We start from the raw sequence: 23,953 nt of genomic DNA, 5'->3' as shown, positions 1-23,953 counted from the left end.
ATAGAATGATATCGGTAAAATCACTCCCTGCCAGAAGACCTTCATTTTTTATCTAACATGGCACTTAAATTAACATTATTTTTTTACTTTTTAAAAATTAATGTTTATTGGAGTATAGTTGATTTATAATGTAGTGTGAGTTTGTGCTGTACAGCAAAGTGAATCAGTTATATATATACATATACATATTGTAAAATCAACAAGAGAATGTACCAAAATTATTACACTATACTTTTATGTGCTAGGGCACTTTGTGTGATATTCCATTGCAAAAGCAGCAAATCAACTCAATGTCATTCATTAAAAATTAATGGGCTGGAACTCCCAGCTCGGGGTCTCTTCCCTCCGCCGTCACTGAGCTGCCCTGGAGCCCGAGGGGAGGGCGGCCTCCCTGAGGCTGCCGGCTCTGAAGGAGCCCCGGTGGCCGAAGCCGCAACAGTCCTGGGGACCACGGGCCAGAACCTTCATACCTAGGAGGTGAGGAAGGTGGCAGAAGAGTAAGATGTGGAGATCACCTTCCTCCCTACAGATACACCAGAAATACATCTACACGTGGAACAACTCCTACAGAACACCTACTGAATGCTGGCAGAAGACCTCAGACCTCCCAAAAGGCAAGAAATTTCCCACGTACCTGGGTAGGGCAAAAGAAAACAGAATAAACAGAGACAAAAGAATAGGGACGGGACCTGCACCAGTGGGAGAGAGCCGTGAAGGAGGAGGAAAGGTTTCCACACACTAGAAGCCCATTCAGGGTCTGAGACGGCAGGTGGCGGAGCAGGGAAGTTTCAGAGTAGCAGAGGAGAGCATAGAAACATTGGAGCAGAGGGCAAAGTGGAGAGATTCTTGCACAGAGGATCGGTGCCGACCGGCACTCACCAGCCTGAGAGGCTTCTCTGCTCACTTGCCGGGGTGGGCAGGGCTGGGAGCTGAGGCTCAGGCTTTGGTCAGATCTCAGGGAGAGTACTGGGTTTGGCGGCGTGAACACAGCCTGAAGGGGTTAGTGCAGCATGGCTAGCTGGGAGGGAGTCCGGGAAAAAGTCTGGACCTGCCAAAGAGACAAGAGACTTTTTCTTCCCTTTTTGTTTCCTGGTGCATGAGGAAAGGGGATTAAGAGTGCTGCTTAAAGGAGCTCCAGAGACGGGTGTGAGCCGTGGCTATCAGCAGGGACCACAGAGACAGGCATGTAATGCTAAGGCTGCTGCTGCTGCCACCAAGAAACCTGTGTGCGAGCTCAGGTCACTTTCCACACCTCCCTTCCAGGGAGCTTGTGCAGCCCGCCACTACCAGGGTCCCGGGATCCAGGGACAACTTTCCTGGGAGAACGCATGGCATGCCACAGGATGCTGCAATGTCAAACCGGCCTCTGCTGCTTCAGGCTCGCCCCACATCTGTACCCCCCCACCCCCGGCCAAAGAGAGCCAGAGACCCCAAATCAGCAGCTCCTTTAACCCCGTCCTGTCTGAGCAAAGAACAGATGCCCTCAGGTGACCTACAGGCAGAGGCGGGGACAAATCCAAAGCTGAACCCCGGGAGCTGTGGGAACAAAGAAGAGAAAGGGAAATCTCCCCCAGCAGCCTCAGGAGCACTGGATTAAATCTCCACAATCAACTTGATGTACCCTGCATCTATGGAATACCTGAATAGACAATGAATCAACCTAAATAGAGGAGGTGGACTTTGGGAGCAAGATATATTATTTATTCCACTTTTCCTCTTTTTGGGAGTATGTATGTGTATGCTTCTGTATGAAATTTTGTCTCTATAGATTTGCTTTCACCATTTGTCCTACGTTTCTGTCTGTCCGTTTTTTCTATTTTCTTTTTTTTTTTTACTTAATTTTTTTTCTTAATAATTATTTCTTATTTTAATAACTTCATTTTAGTTTACCTTATTTTATTTTATCCTATTGCTTTCTTTCTACTTTTTCTCCCTTTTATTCTGAGCCGTGTAGATGAAAGGCCCTTGGTGCTCCACCCAGGAGTCAGTGCTTTGTCTCTAAGGTGGGAGAGCCAACTTCAGGACACTGGACCACAAGAGCCCTCCCAGCTCCATGTAATAACAAATGGCAAAAATCTCCCAGAGATCTCCATTTCAATGCCAAGACCCAGCTCCACTCAAGGAACAGCAAGCTACAGTGCAGGAATCCCTATGCCAAACAACTAGCAAGACAGGAACACAAACCCACCATTAGCACAGAGGCTGCCTAAAATCATAATAAGGCCACAGACACCACAAAACACACCACCAGACGTGGATGTCCCCACCAGAAAAACAAGATCCAGCCTCATACACTAGAACACAGGCAGTAGTCCCCTCCACCAGGAAGCTCACACAACACACTGAACCAACCTTAGCCACTGGAGACAGACACCAAAAACAATGGGAACTATGAACCTGCAGGCTGCAAAAAGGAGACCCCAAACACAGTAAGACAAGCAAAATGAGAAGACAGAAAAACACACAGCAGATGAAGGAGCAAGGTAAAAACCCACCAGTCCAAATAAATGAAGAGGAAATAGGCAGTCTACCGGAAAAGAATTCAGAATAATGATAGTAAAGATGATCCAAAATCTTGGAAATAGAATAGAGAAAAAGCAAGAAACATTTAACAAGGACCTATGAAAACTAAAGAGGAAACAAGCAATGAGGAACAACACAATAAATGAAATTAAAAATACTCTAGAAGGGATCAATAGCAGAATAACTGAGGCAGAAGAACGGATAAGTGACCTGGAAGATAAAATAGTGGAAATAACTACTGCAGAGCAGAATAAAGAAAAAAGAATGAAAAGAACTGAGGACAGTCTCAGAGACCTCTGTGACAACATTAAATGCACCAACATTCGAATTATAGGAGTCCCAGAATCAGAAGAGAAAAAGAAAGGGACTGAGAAAATATTTGAAGAGGTTATAGTTGAAAACTTCCCTAATATGGGAAAGGAAATAGTTAATCAAATCCAGGAAGCACAGATAGTCCCATACAGGATAAATCCAAGGAGAAACACGACAAGACACATATTAAACAAACAATCAAAAATTAAATACAAAGAAAACATATTAAAAGCAAAAAGGAAAAACAACAAATAAAACACAAGGGAGTCCCCATAAGGTTAACAGCTGATCTTTCAGCAGAGACTCTGAAAGCCAGAAGGGACTGGCAGTACATATTTAAAGTGATGAAGGAGAAAAACCTACAACCAAGATTACTCTACTCAACAAAGATCTCATTCAGATTTGATGGAGAAATTAAAACCTTTACAGACAAGCAAAAGCTGAGAGTTTGGCACCAATGAACCAGCTTTACAACAAATGCTAAAGGAACTTCTGTAAGCAAGAAACACAAGAGAAGGAAAATACCTACAATAACATAACCAAAACAATTAAGAAAATGGGAATAGGGACATACATATAGACAATTACCTTAAATGTAAATGGAATAAATGCTTCCACCAAAAGACACATACTGGCTGAATGGATACAAAAAAAAAGACGCATATCAATATATATGCTGTCTACAAGAGACCCACTTCAGACCTAGGGACACATACAGACTGAAAGTGAGGGGATGGAAAAAGATATTCCATGCAAATGGAAATCAAAAGAAAGCTGGAGTAGAAATCCTCATATCAGACAAAATAGACTTTAAAATAAAGACTATTACAAGAGAAAAAGAAGGACACTACATAATAATCAAGGGATCATTCCAAGAAGAAGATATAACAATTGTAAACATTTATGCACCTAACATAGGAGCACGTCAGTACACAAGGCAAATGATGCTAACAGCCATAAAAGGGGAAATCGACAGTAATACAATCATAATGGGGGACTTTAACACCCCACTTTCACCAATGGACAGATCATCCAAAATGAAAATAAATAAGGAAACACAAGCTTTAAATGATACATTAAACAAGATGGACTTATTGATATTTACAGGAAATTCCATCCAAAAACAACAGAATACACATTTTTCTCAAGTGCTCATGGAACATTCTCCAGGATAGATCATATCTTGGGTCACAAATCAAGCCTTGGTAAATTTAAGAAAATTGAAATTTTATCAAGTATCTTTTCCAACGACAATGCTATGAGACTAGATATCAATTACAGGAAAAGATCTGTAAAAAATACAAATACACAGAGATTAAACAATACACTACTCAATAATGAAGTGATCACTGAAGAAATCAAAGAGGAAATTAAAAAATACCTAGAAACAAATGGCAATGGAAACATGATGACCCAAAATATATGGGATGCAGCAAAAACAGTTCTAAGAGGGAAATATATAGCCATATAATCCTACCTTAAGAAACAGGAAACATCTCAAATAAACAACCTAACCTTGAACCTAAAGCAATTAGAGAAAGAAGAAGAAGAACAACAAAAAAAACCCCAAAGTTAGCAGAAGAAAAGAAATCATAAAGATCAGATCAGAAATAAATGAAAAAGAAATGAAGGAAATGATAGCAAAGATCAGTAAAACTAAAAGCTGGTTCTTTGAGAAGATAAACAAAATTGATAAACCATTAGACAGACACATCAAGAAAAAAAGGGAGAAGCCTCAAATCAATAGAATTAGAAATGAAAAAGGAGAAGTAACAATTGACATTGCAAAAATACAAAGGGCATGATACATTATTACAAGCAGCACTATGCCAATAAAATGGACACCCTGGAAGAAATGGACAAATTCTTAGAAATGCAGAACCCACTGAGACTGAACCAGCAAGAAATAGAAAATATGAACAGACCAATCGCAAGCACTGAAATTAAAAGTGTGATTAAAATTCTTCCAAGAAACAAAAGCCCAGGACCAGATGGCTTCACTGGTGAATTCTATCAAAAACTTAGAGAAGGGCTTCCATGGTGGCGCAGTGGTTGAGAGTCCGCCTGCCGATGCAGGGGACACGGGTTCGTGCCCCGATCCCGGAAGATCCCACATGCCGCGGAGCGGCTGGGCCCGCGAGCCATGGCCGCGGAGCCTGTGTGTCCGGAGCCTGTGCTCCGCAACGGGAGAGGCCACAGCAGTGAGAGGCCCGCGTACAGCAAAAAAAAAAAAAAAAAACTTAGAGAAGAGCTAACACCTAGCCTTCTCAAACTCTTCCAAAATACATCAGAGGGAGGAACACTCCCAAACTCATTCTATGAGGCCACCATCACCCTGATACTAAAACCAGACAAAGATGTCACAAAGAAAGAAAACTACAGGCCAATATTACTGATGAACATAGAAACGAAAATCCTCAAAAAAATACTAGCAAATGGAATCCAATGACACATTAAAAGGATCTACACAATGATCAAGTGGGTTTATCCCAGGAATGCAAGGATTCATCAATATACACAAATCAATCAATGTGATACACTGTATTAACTAAGTGAAGGACAAAAATCATATGATCATCTCAAAAGATGCAGAGTAAGCTTTCGACAAAATTCAGCACCCATTTATGATAAAAATCGTGCAGAGAGTAAGCATAGTGGGAACTTTCCTCAACATAATAAAGGCCATATATGACAAACCCACAGCCAACATTGTCCTCAATGGTGAAAAACTGAAACCATTTCCACTAAGTTAGGAACAACACAGGTTGCCCACTCTCACCACTCTTATTCAACATAGTTTTGGAAGTTTTAGCCACCACAATCAGAGAAGAAAAGGAAATAAAAGGAGTCCAAATCAGAAAAGAAGAAATAAAGCTGTCACTGTTTCCAGATGACATGATACTATACATAGAGAATCCTAAATATGCTACCAGAAAACTACTAGAGCTAATCAATGAATTTGGTAAAGTAGCAGGATACAAAATTAATGCACAGAGATCTCTGGCATTTGTATACACTAATGATGAAAAATCTGAAAGTGAAATCAAGAAAACACTCCCATTTACCATTGCAACAAAAAGAATAAAATATCTAGGAATAAACCTATGCAAGGAGACAAAAGACCTGTATGCAGAAAATTATAAGACACTGATGAAAGAAATTAAAGTCGATACAAATAGATGGAGAGATATACCATGTTCTTGGATTGGAAGAATCAACATTGTGAAAATGACTCTACTACCCGAAGCAATCTACAGATTCAATACAATCCCTATCAAACTACCACTGGCATATTTCACAGAACTAGAACAAAAAATTTCACAATTTGTATGGAAACACAAAAGACCCCGAATAGCCAAAGCAATCCTGAGAACAAAAAATGGAGCTGGAGGAATCAGGCTCACTGACTTCAGACTATACTACAAATCTACAGTAAGCAAGACAGTATGGTACTGGCACAAAGACAGAAATATAGATCAATGGAACAGGATAGAAAGCAGAGATAAACCCACGCACATATGGTCACCTTATCTTTGATACAGGTGGCAAGAACATACAGTGGAGAAAAGACAGCCTCTTCAATAAGTGGTGCTGGGAAAACTGGACAGGTACAGGTACATGTATGAGATTAGAACACTCCCTAACACCATACACAAAAATAAGCTCAATATGGATTAAAGAACTAAATGTAAGGCCAGAAACTCTCAAACTCTTAGAGGAAAACAAGGCAGAACACTCTATGACATAAATCACAGCAAGATCCTTTTTGACCCACCTCCTAGAGAAATGGAAATAAAAACAAAAAGAAACAAATGGGACTTAATGAAACTTAAAAGCTTTTGCACAGCAAAGGAAACCATAAACAAGACCAAAAAGCAACCCTCAGAATGGGAGAAAATATTTGTAAAAAGCAACTGACAAAGGATTAATCTCCAAGATTTACAAGCAGCTCATGCAGCTCAATAACAACAACAACAAAAAACAACCAACCCAATCCAAAAATGAGCAGAAGACCTAAATAGACATTTCTCCAGAGAAGATATGCAAATTGCCAAAAAACTCTTGAAAGAATGCTCAACATCATTAATCAATAGAGAAATGAAAATCAAAACTAAAATGAGATATCATCTCACACCGGTCAGAATGGCCATAATCAAAAAATCTAGAAACAATAAATGCTGGAGAGGGTGTGGAGAAAAGGGAACACTCTTGCACTGTTGGTGGGAATGTAAATTGATACAGCCACTATGGAGAACAGTATGGAGGTTCCTTAAAAATATAAAAATAGAACTAACATATGACCCAACAATCCCACTACTGGGCATATACCCTGAGAAAACCATAATTCAAAAAGAGTCATGTACCAAAATGTTCATTGCAGTGTTATTTACAATAGCCAGGACATGGAAGCAACCTAAGTGTCCATCATCAGATGAATGGATAAAGAAGATGTGGCACATATATACAATGGAATATTACTCATCCATAAAAAGAAACGAAATGTGGGGCTTCCCTGCTGGCGCAGTGGTTGAGAGTCTGCCTGCCGATGCAGGGGACACTGGTTCGTGCCCTGGTCTGGGAAGATCCCACGTGCCATGGAGCAGCTAATCCCATGAGCCATGGCCGCTGAGCCTGCACATCCGCAGCCTGTGCTCTGCAACACGAGAGGTCACAACAGTGAGAGGTCCACGTATCGCAAAAAAAAAAAAAAAAAAAAAAAAAAAAAAGACAAAGAAAAAAAAAGAAAATGAAACGAAATTGAGATATTTGTAGTGAGGTGGATGGATCTAGAGTCTGTCATATAGAGTGAAGTAAGTCAGAAAGAGAAAAACAAATACCTTATGCTAACACATATATATGGAATCTAAGAAAAACATTTAAAATGTCATGAAGAAACTAGGGGTAAGATGGGAATAAAGACACAGACCTACTAGAGAATGGACTTGAGGATACAGGGAGGGCGAAGGGTAAGCTCTGAAAAAGTGAGAGAGTGGCATGGACATATATACATTACCAAATGTAAAATAGATAGCTAGTGGGAAGCAGCCACATAACATAGCGAGATCAGCTAGGTGGTTTGTGACCACCTAGAGGGGTGGGATAGGGAGTTTGGGAGGGAGGGAGATGCAAGAGGGAAGAGATATGGGAACATATGTATATGTATAACTGATTCATTTTGTTATAAAGCAGAAACTAAAACACCATTGTAAAGCAATTATACTGCAATAAAGATGTTAAAAAAATGAATGGACAAGATCAAAAAGACTTCTTCATTAACAGCATTCTGGGGAATACATGTTTTTTCCACTTGCAACATTATATTATGATATTAGTTACTTAAAAGAAACCAAAGGACAAGCAGAAGCATTAGAGCATTTTATAATTTATAAAATTTATAAAATTCTCATGTACAGTTCCTAGTTAATTCAGTGTTATTCATTTATTTCTTCATTTATAACACTTGAACACTCAAATTTATATAGGTCATTGGAAAATTTAATTTATTTGTTTCATATGCTGATTTCCTTGCTAGGAAAATATGAATTGCTATTATTTACATCCAGGGATATTAGATATAAGGAGTCATATAATTATGAAAATTTCAGTGTGCTATACTTATGTCATTGACTTGTTATCAACTCAATAGCGCTTTCTCACACATTCCAAACCAAATTTTTGCATTTTAGTGATTGACTTTAAAAAAGTAAGAGTTGAAAGGAATAAAGCAAACCAGAAATCCAATCGTAGGAAATAGTATAATGATGTGATTCTTTAGCTTCTTTAACGTTCAGTGTATCTGCAAGATTTCCCTCTGCCTGTGTGTAAAACAAGGGTTTTCTATAATATAAGCTCTTTATATCCTTTGTGTTTAGACTCTGCACAAATGAGGTTCAGATAATCATTGAACAATACCACAGTCAAAACCCGTGTCTTGCATTAACACTGGCAATATTTCATCCTACTTAAATAATTATGCCAGAAGAAGTTACTGCTGTTTTTCATTTGGCAGTTATAGTTACCTAGGAATTTTTTAGAATCGAGAGAGAGAAGAAGAAATCTTTATAAATCCAATCAGCAGAGAAAAATTATAAATTATATTTAAATTTGACCACATGCCTGATAAGATAGATTTTTACGTAATATAAAAGTACTATTTGACTATCTATTTTCCATTGAAGACTGCAGTAGCAGAATTATTAAAGAGTCACACAGTGGTCTACTATGTGGTGCTAGGTATGTACCCAATGGGTGTTCAATAAGTACAAATTATTGCTGCTGTTTCAGTACTCTAAGGCAGCCTGGGAGCATTGTATAATCAATGGGAAAAGCGTACAAATTACATTTTTGGATTTTTTATTTTTCACCATCTCAGAACAAGGATGGGCAGGAGTAAATGGAGCAGATACCTACTGACCCAGCATTGTTAAAGTATCGTTCAGGACAGCATGAACAAAACGTCTGTCTGTTGTGTGTGCTAGATACTGCAATCCTTCCCTGTCCAACTTTGTCTAAAATCATCTTAATTTGTCTTCTGGGAGGCATAGACAAATTCAAGCTCTTATTTTACTTTCTCTAATAATATACAGGATACTTAAAAAATTAAAACAAAATTAAAAAAAACAGAATGCTAATTTAAAAGAATGGAAAAGATGCAAAGAAGGAGGAAGGAAGGAAGCAAGGAAGGGAGGAAGGAAGGAAGGAAGGAAGGAAGGAAGGAAGGAAGGAAGGACGGAAATATATAGAAGGAGAAAATAATGGTAGAAACATGTCTTTGCAATCTCAGTGTCTTTTGATCATGGATGAATGGCAGTGACACTCCCTTGCCAGGGAGATTGTTTACGTACCTGGTCCCCTGTATAAAACCAGTGACACCACCAGTCACTGTGAAAAATAAAACCTCCTGTAAGCATTTCCAAATATACCCTGGCAGAGGATATATCTTGGTTTGAAAACCAGTACAGGCCTTTGTATATCATGACGTTCTTGTTAAACTAAAAATACGTCAGAGACATTTGGCTTCTATATTAGTGGTTCTTAACCTTGGCTGTGCATTAGAATCATCCAAGGAGCTTTTAAAATTCCCAACTCCAAGGCCACGACCCAGCTCAATTATACCAGTCTGTGGAGGAGGGACCTATACATCAATATTTTTCAAACCTCTCCTTCTCCAGACAGTGATTTTAATGTCTTAAACCATTGTAGAGAACCACCCTCTTGCCCAAACCTTTAACACTGATGAGTTGACTTAATAACCAAGTCAAAACTGTAGTTTCTACACAAGGGTCTGTGTCTAGGATTTAAATGAAGGTAACAAAAGACATTAACCATTTATTGATAGCCTACTATGTATCAGAATCCTGCAAACTTACATAAAAATTACATATATAGATATGCATATACATGCATATATATGTATATATATAATCTCAGTACTCAAAGCCACACTGCAAAGCACAAATTATCATTCTTATTCTTTTTCATGCAAAAACAGTTTGTAATGATTGACTCATTGAATGTCATGTGGGTGAGAGATTCCATTCACAAACCTGAGGCTATCTACTTCTTTCTCTTTCAGAACACTCTGTAACGTTAGAAGAGAGCAATTGCATAGGATCAACTGGGTCAGGGGCCATGGCCAGAGCCAGCCTGAGGAGGCTGCTCCCCTGAGAGAGAGCAGGAGAGGAGGCGATGTCTATGCCAGCTTCTCTCTAGATCAACAACACATACAAGTCAACTTGGTTTACATAGTCAGGTTTCAGCAGCCAAGGCCTGGGAGGAGGTCAAACATAAGAGTAATGGAACATGAACATGAACTCTTTAGAGTTCATAACAGGCCAAGTGTGACAATGGGGGTGGGGAGAAGGGCAATATGACCAAAGTAGTGCAATTTTAATTTTTAGCACTTTCCTTTAGATTCAGGGTTTATAATAGGCAAAACATAACTCAAACCCAGAGAGAATTCCTAAATAAATAGTCATGTGGCTTCTCATTCTCTCATCTCAAAATGAAAGAGACACACATATGATGTAAATGTAATGATTACAGTGGTCAAAATAGAAGATGAGTTATTAAGGGAATGCATCAACACAAAAATAAAGTTCCTGAGGAGAGTAGTTCTAAGCACTATAAATATATATTTTATTTTCAGCCATTTTATCAAAGCAAAAGGGGAAATGATGTACAGAGAGGAGAAATAAACCCGTATAACATTTACCCAAATAAAAGAAAGTAAAAATCTGCAGAAAACATTTCATTATGTCACTGTGGAATATCACTTAACAATACACACTCTGTTCTGCTTTGCGTTAATTATAATAGAAAATTAATGCCATATTTTGTTTTTTGAATTATATGTGCTCTAGATTTAAAGCTTGTTTTATTTTTTCAAACTATATACAAAAATTATGATATACCCCCAAAAGTGCAGCATATTCATACCAATCTGCTTTGAATTAATGCATATGATTTAATTTTTAATATGATTAGAAATTAAAGTTACTCATATTTTTCAAAGCATAAATCGGGAAAATTATATTTCACTATTGAGCTCTTTTTCTCTTTGTTTCCTTTCCTAAAAATTATTTGAGAATATTATAAACAAATTATAAAGGGGAATTACAGTTTTAAGTTTACTTTTGTAAATATGCATTTGTTCAGTATTTTCTTTTTATCAAATTATGTAACAATTGGAGTGATTAAGAGTTTAAATGTCTACTTGCTTACATTAAAATATTTTCAAATATTTTAAGCAGTATATTTTAAATATCTACAAAAAAGGAGTCAGGAAAATTAATGACTTACAAGAACCAGCTACAGAGTTGGTAATCAAATCTGTACTATCGTGTCTTGAAAAGGAATCAGGGGGCTGCATACTAAATGTCTGACATTATTTTTCCCACTCCCAAAGAGAATATGACTTTCCTCTGCAAAACATTCAAATTGTAGTTTGTATCCAGTGCTCTCAGACTCTCAAATTGTTTAAGACTTTAAAATTTAATCAAGGGATTTCTTAATGGAAGCTAGGAAGAGCAACATCAGAAATACATTTGACAAAAGGATAACAAATTTCTGCTTAATTATTAACAATGACCATATATGGCTACAGAGAGACAAGAAGTCAGAATCTTGTGCATCAAACTCAGCTGTCTGAAAAAACAAGGGCATCAATTCGTCCTCACACCATGCAGTTTTCAAGGTTACATCTTGTAGATCTTGATGAAATTACAAGACTAGGACCTGAAGCTTCCTGCTAGTAATTTATTGCCACAGGTCACTCTGAATTGAATGTTTTCAGGGTACAGAGACATTTGCATGCATCTCATTTTGCCACCTAAAACATGCTTATCATGATTGCTAAAAGCCACTACTTTCAATTTTTTTTTCCTCTCTCTCTCTGTCTCTCTTTTTCTGTCAGTCTTTTTCTTTCTCTGCCTCTCTGTCTCTATTGCTATCTCCATCTAGCTCTCTTTTTAGAATAAAACAGTTATGTTTTCCACATAGCCCAACATTAAAACAAACATCCACAAGAAATGATAGATTAAAGCAATTTAACCTACTAAGTTAGGTCAGAGTTTTTCCTTTTTTCCCGTTTAATGAGCTAGACTTATAGTATGAGTCAAATATATTTTTATAATTTTTTATTGGAGTATAGCTGCTTTATAATGTTGTGTTAGTTTATATTGCACAGCAAAGTGAATCAGCTAAACGTATACATATACCCCCTCTTTTTTGGATTTCCTTGCTATTTAGGTCACCCCAGAGCACTGAGTAGAGTTTCCTGTGCTAATGAGAACAGTAGGTTCTCATTAGTTATCTGTTTTATACATAGTATCAACAGTGTATATATGTCAATCTCAATCTCCCAATTCGTCCCAACACTCCTTTCCCCCTTGGTATCTATACATTTGTTCTCTATGTCTGTGGCTCCATTTCTGCATTGTAAATAAGATCACCCATACTAATTTTCTTAGATTCCACCTATATGCATTAATATACGATATTTGTTTTTCTCTCTCTGACTTACTTCATGTGAGGTCTCTAGGTCCATCCGTGTCTCTGCAAATGACCCATTTTTGTTCCTTTTTATAGCTGAGTAATATTCCATCATATATATGTACACATCTTCTTTATCCATTCCTCTGTTGATGGACATTTAGGCTGTTTCCATGTCCTGGCTATTGTAAATAAGTTTGCTGTGAACATTGTGGTTCATGTGTCATTTTGTATTATGATTTTCTCTGTGTATATGCTCAGTAGTGGGATTGCTGGGTCACAAGGTAGTTCTATTTTTAGTTTTTTTAAGGAACCTCCATAATGTTCTCTGTAGTGGCTGTGTCAATTTACATTCCCACCAACAGTGCAAGAGGGTTCCCTTTTTTCCACACCCTCTCCAGCATTTACTGTTTGTAGATATTGTGATGATGGCCATTCTGACAGGTGTGAAGTGATATCTCGTTATAGTTTTGATCTGCATTTCTCTAATAATTAGTGATGTTGAGCATCTTTTCATGTGCCTCCTGGCCACCTGTGTATCTTCTTTGGAGAAATGTCTATTTAGTTCTTCTGCCCCTTTTTTGATTTTTTTTTTTATATTGAGCTGCATGAGCTGTTTATATATTTTGGAGATTAATCCTTTGTCAGTTGCTTCATTTGCAAATATTTTTTTCCCATTCTGAGGCTTGTCTTTTCATCATGTTTATAGTTTCATTTGCTATGTAAAAGCTTTCAAGTTTCATTAGGTCCCATTTGTTTATTTTTGTTTTTATTTCCATTTCTCTAGGAGGTGGGCCAAAAAGGATCTTGCTGAATTTTATGCCAAAGAGTGTTCTTCCTATATTTTCCTCTAAGAGTTTTATAGTGTCTCTGCTTACATTTAGGTCTTTAATCCATTTTGAGTTTATCTTTGTGTATAGTGTTAGGGACTGTTCTAATTTCATTCCTTTACATGTAGCTGTCCAATTTGCCCAGCAACACTTATTAAAGAGGCTGTCTTTCCTGCATTGTTTATTCTGGCCTCCTTTCTCACAGATTAGGTGAGCATAGGTGTGTGGGTTTATCTCTGGGCCTTCTCTCCTGTTCCATTTATCTATATTTCTGTTTTTGTGCCAGTACCATACTATCTTGATTACTGTAGCACTGGAGTACTGTCTGAAGTCAGGGAGTCTGATTCCTCCAGCTCTGTTTTTCTTTCTCAAGATTGCTTTTGCTATTTGAGGTCTTTTGTGTTTCCATACAAATTGTACATTTTTTTGTTCTACTTCTATCACAAATGTCATTGGTAATTTGATAGGGATTGCATTGAATTTGATTGCTTTGGGTAGTGTAGTAATTTTCAATGTATTGATTCTTCCAATCCAAGGACAATGTATATCTCTCCATCTGTTTGTGTCATCTTTTGCCTCCTTAGATAGGTTTATTCCTAGATATTTTATTCTTTTTGTTGCAATGGTAAATGAGATTGTTTAATTTCTCTTTCTGCTCTTTTGTTGTTAGTGTATAGGAATGCAAGAGATTTCTGTGCATTAATTTTGTATCCTGTGACATTACCAAATTCATTGATTAGTTCTAGTAGTTTTCTGGTGGCATCTTTGGATTTTCTATGTATAGTATCATGTCATCTGCAAACAGTGACAGTATTACTTCTTCTTTTCCAATTTAGATTCCTTTTTCTTCTCTGATTGCCATGGCTAGGACTTCCAAAGCTATGTTGAATAATAGTGGCAAGAGTGGGCACCCTTGTCTTATTCCTATCTTAGATGAAATGCTTTCATTTTCTCACCATTGAGAATGATGTTTGCTGTGTGTTTGTCATATATTATTACCTTTATTATGTTGAGGTAGATTCCCTCTCTGCCCACTTTCTGTAACACTTTTAGCATAAATGGGTATTGAATTTTGTCAAAAGCTTTTTCTTCATCTATTGAGACCATCATATGGTTTTTATCCTTCAATTTGCAAATATGGTGTATCACATTGATTGATTTGAGTATATTGAAGAATCCTTGCATCCCCTGGATAAATCCCACTTGATCATGGTGTATAATCCTTTTTTTTTTTTTTTTTTTCTTTTTGCGGTATGTGGGCCTCTCACTGTTGTGGCCTCTCCCGTTGTGGAGCACAGGCTCTGGATGCGCAGGCCCAGCGGCCATGGCTCACGGGCCCAGCCACTCCGCGGCATATGGGATCCTCCCAGACCGGGGCACGAACCCGTATCCCCTGCATCGGCAGGCGGACTCTCAACCACTGCGCCACCAGGGAGGCCCTATAATCCTTTTTAAGTGTTGTTGGATTTGGTTTGCTAGTATTTTGTTGAGGATTTTTGTATCTATGATCATCAGTGATATTGGCCTGTAATTTTCTTTTTTTGTGATATATTTTCTGGTTTTGGTATCAGGATGATGGTGGCCTCGTAGAATGAGTTTGGGAGTGTTCCTCCCTCTGCAATTTTTTGGAAAGATTTGAGAAGGATAGTTGTCAGCTTTTCTCTAAATGTTTGATAAAATTCACCTGTAAAGGTATCTGGTCCTGGGATTTTGTTTTTTGGAAGTTTTTAAATCACAGTTTCAATTTCATTACTTGTGATTGGTCTGTTCATATTTTCTATTTCTTCCTGGTTCAGTCTTGGAAGGTTGTACCTTTCTAAGAAATTGTCCATTTCTTCCAGGCTGTCCATTTAATTGGCATATAGTTGCTTGTAGTAGTCTCTTATGATCCTTTGTATTTCTGCAGTGTCCATTGTAACTTCTCCATTTTCATTTCTAATTTTATTGATTTGAGTCTTATCCCTTATTCTTGATGAGTCTGGCTAAAGTTTTATCAATTTTTTCTTCTCAAAAAAACAGCTTTTAGTTTTATTGATCTTTGCTATTGTTTTTTTTTTTCACGTCTATTTCATTTATTTCTGCTCTGATTTTTATGATTTCTTTCCTTCTACTAACTTTGGGTTTTGTTTGGTCTTCTTTCTCTAGTTGCTTTAGGAGTAAGGTTAGATTGTTTATTTGAGATTTTTCTTGTTTCTTGAGGTAGGATTGTATTGCTATAAACTTCCCTCTTAGAACTGCTTTTGCTGTCTCCCATAGGTTTTGGATCATCATGTTTTCATTAAGTTAAATATTTCAGTAGTTTTATCCATAGGGAAACCCCTTAGCTTTCATACTTTGCATTAAGCATTTATTAAATTTTGTCCCACAAGTAATTACCCTGACTTTATGTTACTAAGAGAGAAAAGACATTTTCAAACCAATACTTGTTGTCCTTGAATTTAATTATATAGTACATTTATTAGTCTTGATATTTTTAAGTTTGAAGTTATAATATACATTATTTTTTAACTTTAATTTCTTTGTCACTTTATTTTTATAGAGGTATAGTTGATTTACAATGTTGTGTTAGGTGTACAGCAAAGTGATTCAGTTATACATATATATATATGCATATGCATATGAATATATTTCTTTGTCAGATTCTTTTCCCTTAAGGTTATTACAAGTATTGAATATAGTTCCCTGTGCTATATAGTAGGTCCTTGTTCATCATCTATTTTACATATATTAGTATGTACCTTTTAATCTCAAACTCCTAATTTTCCCTCCCCCAACTCTTTCCCCTTAGGTAAGCATACGTTTTTTTCCTGTGTCTGTGGTTCTATTTCTGTTTTTTAGGTAAATTCATTTGTATGTTTTGTTTTTGATTCCACTTATAAGTGATATCATATGCTATTTGTCTTCCTCTCTGATTTACTTCACTTAGCATGATGATCTCTGTGTTCATCCAGGTTGCTGCAAATGGCATTACTTCATTCATTTTTATAGCTGAGTAATATTCCATTGTATATATGTGCCACATCTTCCTTATCCATTCATCTGTTTATTTTTTTATTTTTATTTTATATCGGAGTGTAGTTGATTAACAATGTTGTGTTAGTTTCAGGTGTACAGCAAAGTGATTCAGTTATACATATGCATGTATCTACTCTTTTTCAAATTGTTTTCCCATTTAGATTATTACAGAATACTGAGCAGAGTTTCCTGTGTTATACAGAGTTCCCTGTTCCTTGTTGGTTATCTATTTTAAATATAGTAGTGTGTATATGTCAATCCCAAACTCCCAATTTATCCCTCCCATGAACCTTTCCCCTTTGGTAACCATAAGTTTGTTTTCTAAGTCTGTGGGCCTGTTTCTCTTTTGTAAATAAGTTCATCTATATCACTTTTTTTAGATTCTGCATATAAGTGATATCATACAATAGTTGTCTTTCTCTGACTTACTTCACTTAGTATGATAATTTCCAGGCCCATCCATGTTGGTGCAAATGGCATTATTTCATTCAATAGTTGAGTAATATTCCACATCTTCTTTATCCATTCATCTGTCGATAAACATTTAGGTTGCTTCAATGATTTGGCTATAGTAAACAGCACTGCAATGAACATTAGGGTACACTCATCCTTTCAAACCATGGTTTTCTCCAGATATAAGCCCAGGAGTTGGATTGCTGGATCATATGGGTAACTATATTTTTACTTTTTTTTAAGGAATCTCCATACTGTTCTCTATAGTGGCTGTACCAATTTACATTCTCACCAACAGTGTAGGAGGGTTCCCTTTTCACCACACCCTCTCCAGTATTTATTGTTTGTAGACATTTTGATGATGGACATTCTAACTGATGTGAGGTGATATTTCATTGTAGTTTTGATCTGCGTCTCTCTAATAATTAGTAATGATGAGCATCTTTTCATGTGCCTCTTGGTCATCTACAGGTCTTCTTTGGCTAAATGTCTATTTAGGTCTTCTGCCGACTGATTGGGTTGTTTGTTTTTTGGATATTGAGCTGCATGAGCTGTTTAAATGAAATTGAATGTTTCAAGGAAATACATGTATAGGTCTCTGAAGAACTTTGTTTCTTGAAGAGGAGATATCGCTTATTTTTCACAATTAAAAGACTCAAATATTGAGTAAATTTTATATACATTTATGAGTTATAGGGTTTATCTGTATGAATTAAACTTTCTGAATATACAGGTTCCTAGAAATTTATAGAAAACTGCATGTATATAATCCCTGGAATAATCCAGTGTATCTAAAAATGTGCCTTATTTTCAGCATATGTAAGGGATAAAACTGGAGAATTAATCTAATGGTGCAAAAAATATAATCTTGCAATTAGATTGTTAGAAAAACATATTAAAAATGCCGTGTGAATTTCTTTTAATTTCTGAAAGTTATAAAATCATTGAGTCTTAGAGTCATATGTCTCACAATATGGCAGCTAATAGGAAATCCCTTATATGACATTCTGAGCAAGCATCCAGTCATTGAGACACTAAATATGAAAATATAACTCATATCCATAATCAAACCTCTTTTATTGCACATTGTATATCTTGGATTACTTACAATAGTTGAGAATTTTTATGTCTTCTACTAAAGCAAAATTAAGAGAGATTTCCTTGGAATTTCCTTATCTCTTTTTTAGGGTACACATGTATATGAACTAGAGACCTCACATTTCCCATAACTAAACTTAATATATTTTAGTAATTAATTTGGTGCATTATAAATTTACACTAGATTCAGCATCCTTCATACAAAGAATAGGTAAATAATAATTAATCATTTTTAAAATTTAAGTTAATTTTGAAGTGGTCAATTTTTCACAATGTTGTTTCACCATACTAGCCATCTCAGAAAATTCTACTCTTTGGTTTAAAAGATTTATACAATAGAAAATTTGAAGGACAACTTGTATAGGATAACTGAGAAACACTCAACTTAAGATAAATTTTTCTCTAGTTCCACAAGAATTCCTAAGCCATTTTATTATGGGAGGAACTATCAGGGGGTTTCATAAGGATGAGTGGAAATGATAGACATAATATCATGGAAGCATGGACTTACAAAGAAATAATAGTGAAAGAAGCATAATTTTATATTTCAATAACTGTGGAGGATCTGAGATATTACTCTCTTTGCAAACTAACACATTATCCTACCACACTTGCATGGATGCTGGCAGAAGACATGAGGCTCCTGGGTAAGAGACAAAAGACATTATTCCTTTATTCCACATCACACATGGGATAGTGCATCACTTCTCCTCAGCCCCCAAGTTCCAAGGATTTGAAGCAGAGCTGGGCTCAGGTGGATGTTGCACACAGTGTGTTAGCATCACAGCTGAAGGACACTGAGCTTAGGAAACCCCAATTTTTTTAAAAAATGGCTGCTGTCAAACCTGTCTTCACTTTTCCAGGAAGGAGATGTTATCTCTTTTAGCTGGTCTGAAAACAAACCTGTCTGCAATTCTGAATGGGGATACCTTTCCTATTTTCCAAGGCTGCTTGCTGTACAAACATTCTTGGAATTCAGTCCAGTACCAAAGCTGATATACATGCAGAGACATAATAGAGAATTGTCTCCAAATGCTGATATGAGAGTTAGTCTAAAACCCTGTTTATCACTTCATTGTGATTGGAGGATTTCAAAATTAGTACAAGCTAGAAATGACAAAGTTGTTACCATGATCCAAAGAAACCTAAATATTTTACATGTATTTGTCACCAAGGATTGTGAAAGTGTTTCATTGAATTTATCTGAAATTTTGTAGTTATAATGAGCAGTGATTTCCCCTGGTCTAATGCTCTTGGGACAATAATGGGATCAGCAGAACTGTTAGTTAAATATTCTAATTGAAACATTCATCCATTTTACATGAAAGTCAGCCTTGTTATACTTACATTTGTCCTAACAGTTTTAGAAATTTGTAGATCATTTTAGTTTTCAAATATCTCCTGTTTTTTTCTCTTTCTCATGCTCTCTTTGACTTTAATAAGTTTCCTGTCACAATCAAATCCATCTAAAGATTTCCCCTTTCCCTGGATCTCAGGAATAGATATTATAACCTGAAGTTCAGACCTTTGTGTCCATTCCCATATTCTATGGCTCTCAAGTGGGAACTATGGCTTTTACATTCATGCAAGTTAAACTGTTAAGTAATCTACCTACTTCTGTTGCTCTGAATCATCAAAGTCTTTCAGGAATTTTAAGCAAAATCACTTTCATTTAGTTATTTGCAGTATATGTGATCAGGGTTTATTTTAAAAGTAAGGGTGGGTATCATAAAGAAGTAAAAAATCATAATCCACATGGTGGAAGAAAAATAGTTGCTTCACATTTAATTAACAAAGGATTAGTTGGCAGAATAATTAAAAGATACTAATTAAAAAATACAAACTACTAGAGAAATAGGTAAAAGTTATAAATAAGCATATCAGAAGATGACATAATGGTCAATAAATATGTGAAAATATGCTCAGCGTTAGATATCAGGAAATTTATAATTAAAACTACACTGAAATAATATTCTGTACTACTAATTTGGCAAGAATTCAAATTTGTAAGAATATAAAATGCTGGCACACTTATGGTCCTCAGAAACTCTCATATACTGCTTGTGGGTTAAAACTGATATAATTACTCTGGAAAAAAATTTAGTGACACCTTGTAAACAAGTAAACCCTTGTGCATCTGTCCCAGGAAACAAAAAATAAAACACCATAGAAGCATTATTTTTAATGTTATACAACTGAAAACAACTTAATGTCTGTAGAGAATGGTTAAATAATTTTTCATTGAATGAATAGAGTACAAAAATAAAAATGATTGTATTATAGCAATGCATACCAAAATGTAAAAATAAAAAATACATACATTATGAAAACATTTTTATAAAACAAGGCAAAAACTGAAAATTAATAAAAATGTGATATATATATATAATGTATATATATATGTATATATACACACATATATATATATTAAAAAAATAAAGAGAACACTCAAAGAAACCAGTTTGGAAATTGTGTGTGTGTGTGTGTGTGTGTGTGTCTTCTCTTTCTCTGAGAGAAAGGCTGAAAGATAGATTGGTTAAAAACTAAAAAGCACTAAAAAATGGTAATGTTCTCTTTCTTTAAATGGAGAGTGAGTTTACAATTATGTTTCATAATACATTCATGTATCTAACACTTCTTATGGATCAATTATTTCACAATAAAAAGATAGGAGTAAAAGTCAGTCTATTTAAACCTGGTTTTAAAAAATAGATATACCTGAACACATGCACATGACACGTGTGCACCAGTCACAGAGAGAGAGAGGTTTTGGTTTGGTTTGGGTTGGTTTTATAAGGTGCATTCTATTTGCTGATGTCATACAATATTTAGGCAAAATTTCCATGTTTAACCTCATCTTTATTGAAAAAGTCTATGGGTACTTTTAGACTAATTGTCCTGGGCATTTGAACCTTAATTCCCAATTCCCTTAAGATGCATTTTCCCCCATCTTTATGGAAATTAAAATTTAGACTATTAACTCTCTTTAGTCTTGTCTGAATTATAGGAAGAATGAAACATAAAATTAGCCCTGGTTTATAAACTTGAGCAATAATTTTGTACATACTGACTCTAGTGACCACATGATCACCTTTGAAGCAACTGGCAAACTGTAAAGCTTGCTATGACTGCTTCTCCTTTGTGTTTTATTTGCATCACTGTATTTTTATTCACCAAAAATGACTTACTGTTTTGGGTTCATCACATCTTTTCCTTTAAAATTGGAATATATTCTTATAATATTCATTTTTCTCTAAGATGGCTCTGTGTTTCATTAATTTTTAATAAGGAACAGAGAATGAGTAGAGACTGTAGGTTTCAGAATGCCACAGATAAGAAGAGGAGTACTTTAACTGTTCTTCCTTTTTTGTGAAAAAGGGGTGAGGATTTAGATTAAATTTAATTTTTCAGTTAAATTTTGTATAGTGCTGATACTATTGTACAATACATCTGTCTTACAGACTAATCAATTATTAATCACTAAATTTGAGCACAACTCTTGAAAACTACATTAATATTTCATGAAACTTTGCTGACTTTAACTGTATCTAAATACGTGTTAGACATTCTGTGGTTTCCACTGATGATTGTTTTTTTTAAAAACTTCATGCTTGTATGTATGTTAATACTGGGTATCATGACATTAGAGAATTTTCAAAACTTCATGTTACTGGTGATTTTCTGAATTGTAGAATTCAATGCATCATTACTACAGACTTTATCTTAAAACCACACAGAATATGTAAATGTTAATGTCTGCAACAAAGACAGTCTAAACATCATCATCAATAATATAAAATGCTTAGAATTCTTATTCTGATTTACCCTTTTGTCTCCAGATTTTAAAATAAAATGAAAAACCAGGTTGGTTTTGATGAGAATAGATTTTATATTTAAAACTATTTTATACCAGTTATTTATGACTATACCTTAAATTTTAAGTAAAAATTACACTTTAGGTGCCATTGTACAGGATAAGTATACATACGTTTGCCAAAATATATATAAAGAACCTTAATAAAAATGAAGTTTTGATTTTTCCGGTAATAAAATTTGTGACATTGTATCTGCTGGGTAAAATATATATGTGTATGTTTATTAACAATTTATTAAGTAGTAAAATTGCATTTATTGTCTTATGCTTTTTTCTCAAAATTATAAAAACAACAAGGAATATAATTTGAATGCAGAAAAAAATCTCTCATATTTTTCTTCATTTTTATTGAAGAAATAATTTATTTTTTTCCAGAACACTAGGCAGCACTGTGGTGCAAAAAAATATATAGACTATGTTTTGTATACTCAAAAATATATGTATACGTGTGTGTAAATAGCTGCATGTTTCATATGTGTGGGCATATATAAATATGTGCATGCACATGTATATATGTGTATGCATATGTTTATGTATGTGGATAGGTAAATGATATAGATAGATAGATGGATAGAAACATATAGGACAAGGTTTGCTGATAACTGATATAATCTAAAGCAGAGATTCCTAAAAGAAATTATTGTTGCATAAAAACATGAAAGTTCTTATAATTAGTTAAGCTTAGCCATATATTTTTTAATCCCTGCAAGAATTCTGTAAAAATGACTATAAGTGTGAAATAAACTGTCTTCCCATAACCCGATGATGAGACAAATGCAGGAAATAAAATATGAAGATATTGGTTTTACTATCATAATCCTACGTAAGGTCAAACACCATTACCAGCTCAAACTTTTCACTCTTTCAATCACAGCAAATTGTTTTAAAGTATAAAAATGGCTCCTTGTATTCCTGCAATATGAAGGAATCAAACAAGTTTTTCAATGAACGCGCTAAGCTCCCTAGTCATTCATTCTGCAGTGAAAGCAACTAACTCTTATCTGGTTTGGACAAGATGATTTTAAAGTTTACTGTAGCTTTAAGTTTCTATGTATGGGTCTCTAGGGTAGTCAGTTTAATCATTGTGTTTTCTATCAAGTTGCCATTCAGATATCTGCTAGTTCTTACGTTACCTATTATCTTTCATGCATTGTCACTTATTTTCATTCTGAAGGCCTATATTCATTCAAATTGAATTGGGGCTGCTTTTATATATCAACTAAGTTCATTGTAATATAGAAATTATAAAATTGTGAAAAGGATTCCTCTTCTTCACTCCCATGATTGCTGGAATCATTCAAGCCCCAATTTTTGTCTCCTGAAGTATTAAACAACCTCTGCCTCCAATTTCATCATACTGTCACTTAATTGGTTTTCTAAAACACAAGTCTGATAATGTTAGTCTTCTTAAATTCCTACAATGGTTATACTGCCTACAAGCTAATATCCATATATTTCAACGTGATTTAAAGGTGCTTCACTGATCAGGTACAAACCTCCCTGCACCTTCCATTCCAATTATTTCCCAGTTGCACTCTCTACTTCTGAAGTACATTACACTTCTCTGCATTTGTTCATGCTGTTCCCTCTGAATAAACACCCAACCCCCTTTGTTCCTCTTATTTCTCTTTCAAGTTTTAGCTCAAGCATTACTTCTACAAAATATCTCTCTGATCTATCTGCGGAGAGGAAGAGATATACTCCTTTTTGTTTTTCTCCAAAACCTCAAATTTACAACATTCACTCAGCTACCACTACGCTGTGGTTTTTTCTCCATTTGCCACACTTCAATATTAGTATTTGTTAAATTATGTCTCTTTTATTAGATTTAAAGTCCCTTTAGGGAAAGGTTTTC

Source organism: Mesoplodon densirostris, chromosome 17, assembly GCF_025265405.1.
Source record: "Mesoplodon densirostris isolate mMesDen1 chromosome 17, mMesDen1 primary haplotype, whole genome shotgun sequence".
Classification (NCBI taxonomy): domain Eukaryota; kingdom Metazoa; phylum Chordata; class Mammalia; order Artiodactyla; family Ziphiidae; genus Mesoplodon; species Mesoplodon densirostris.
Note: the sequence above shows the minus strand (reverse complement) of the source record.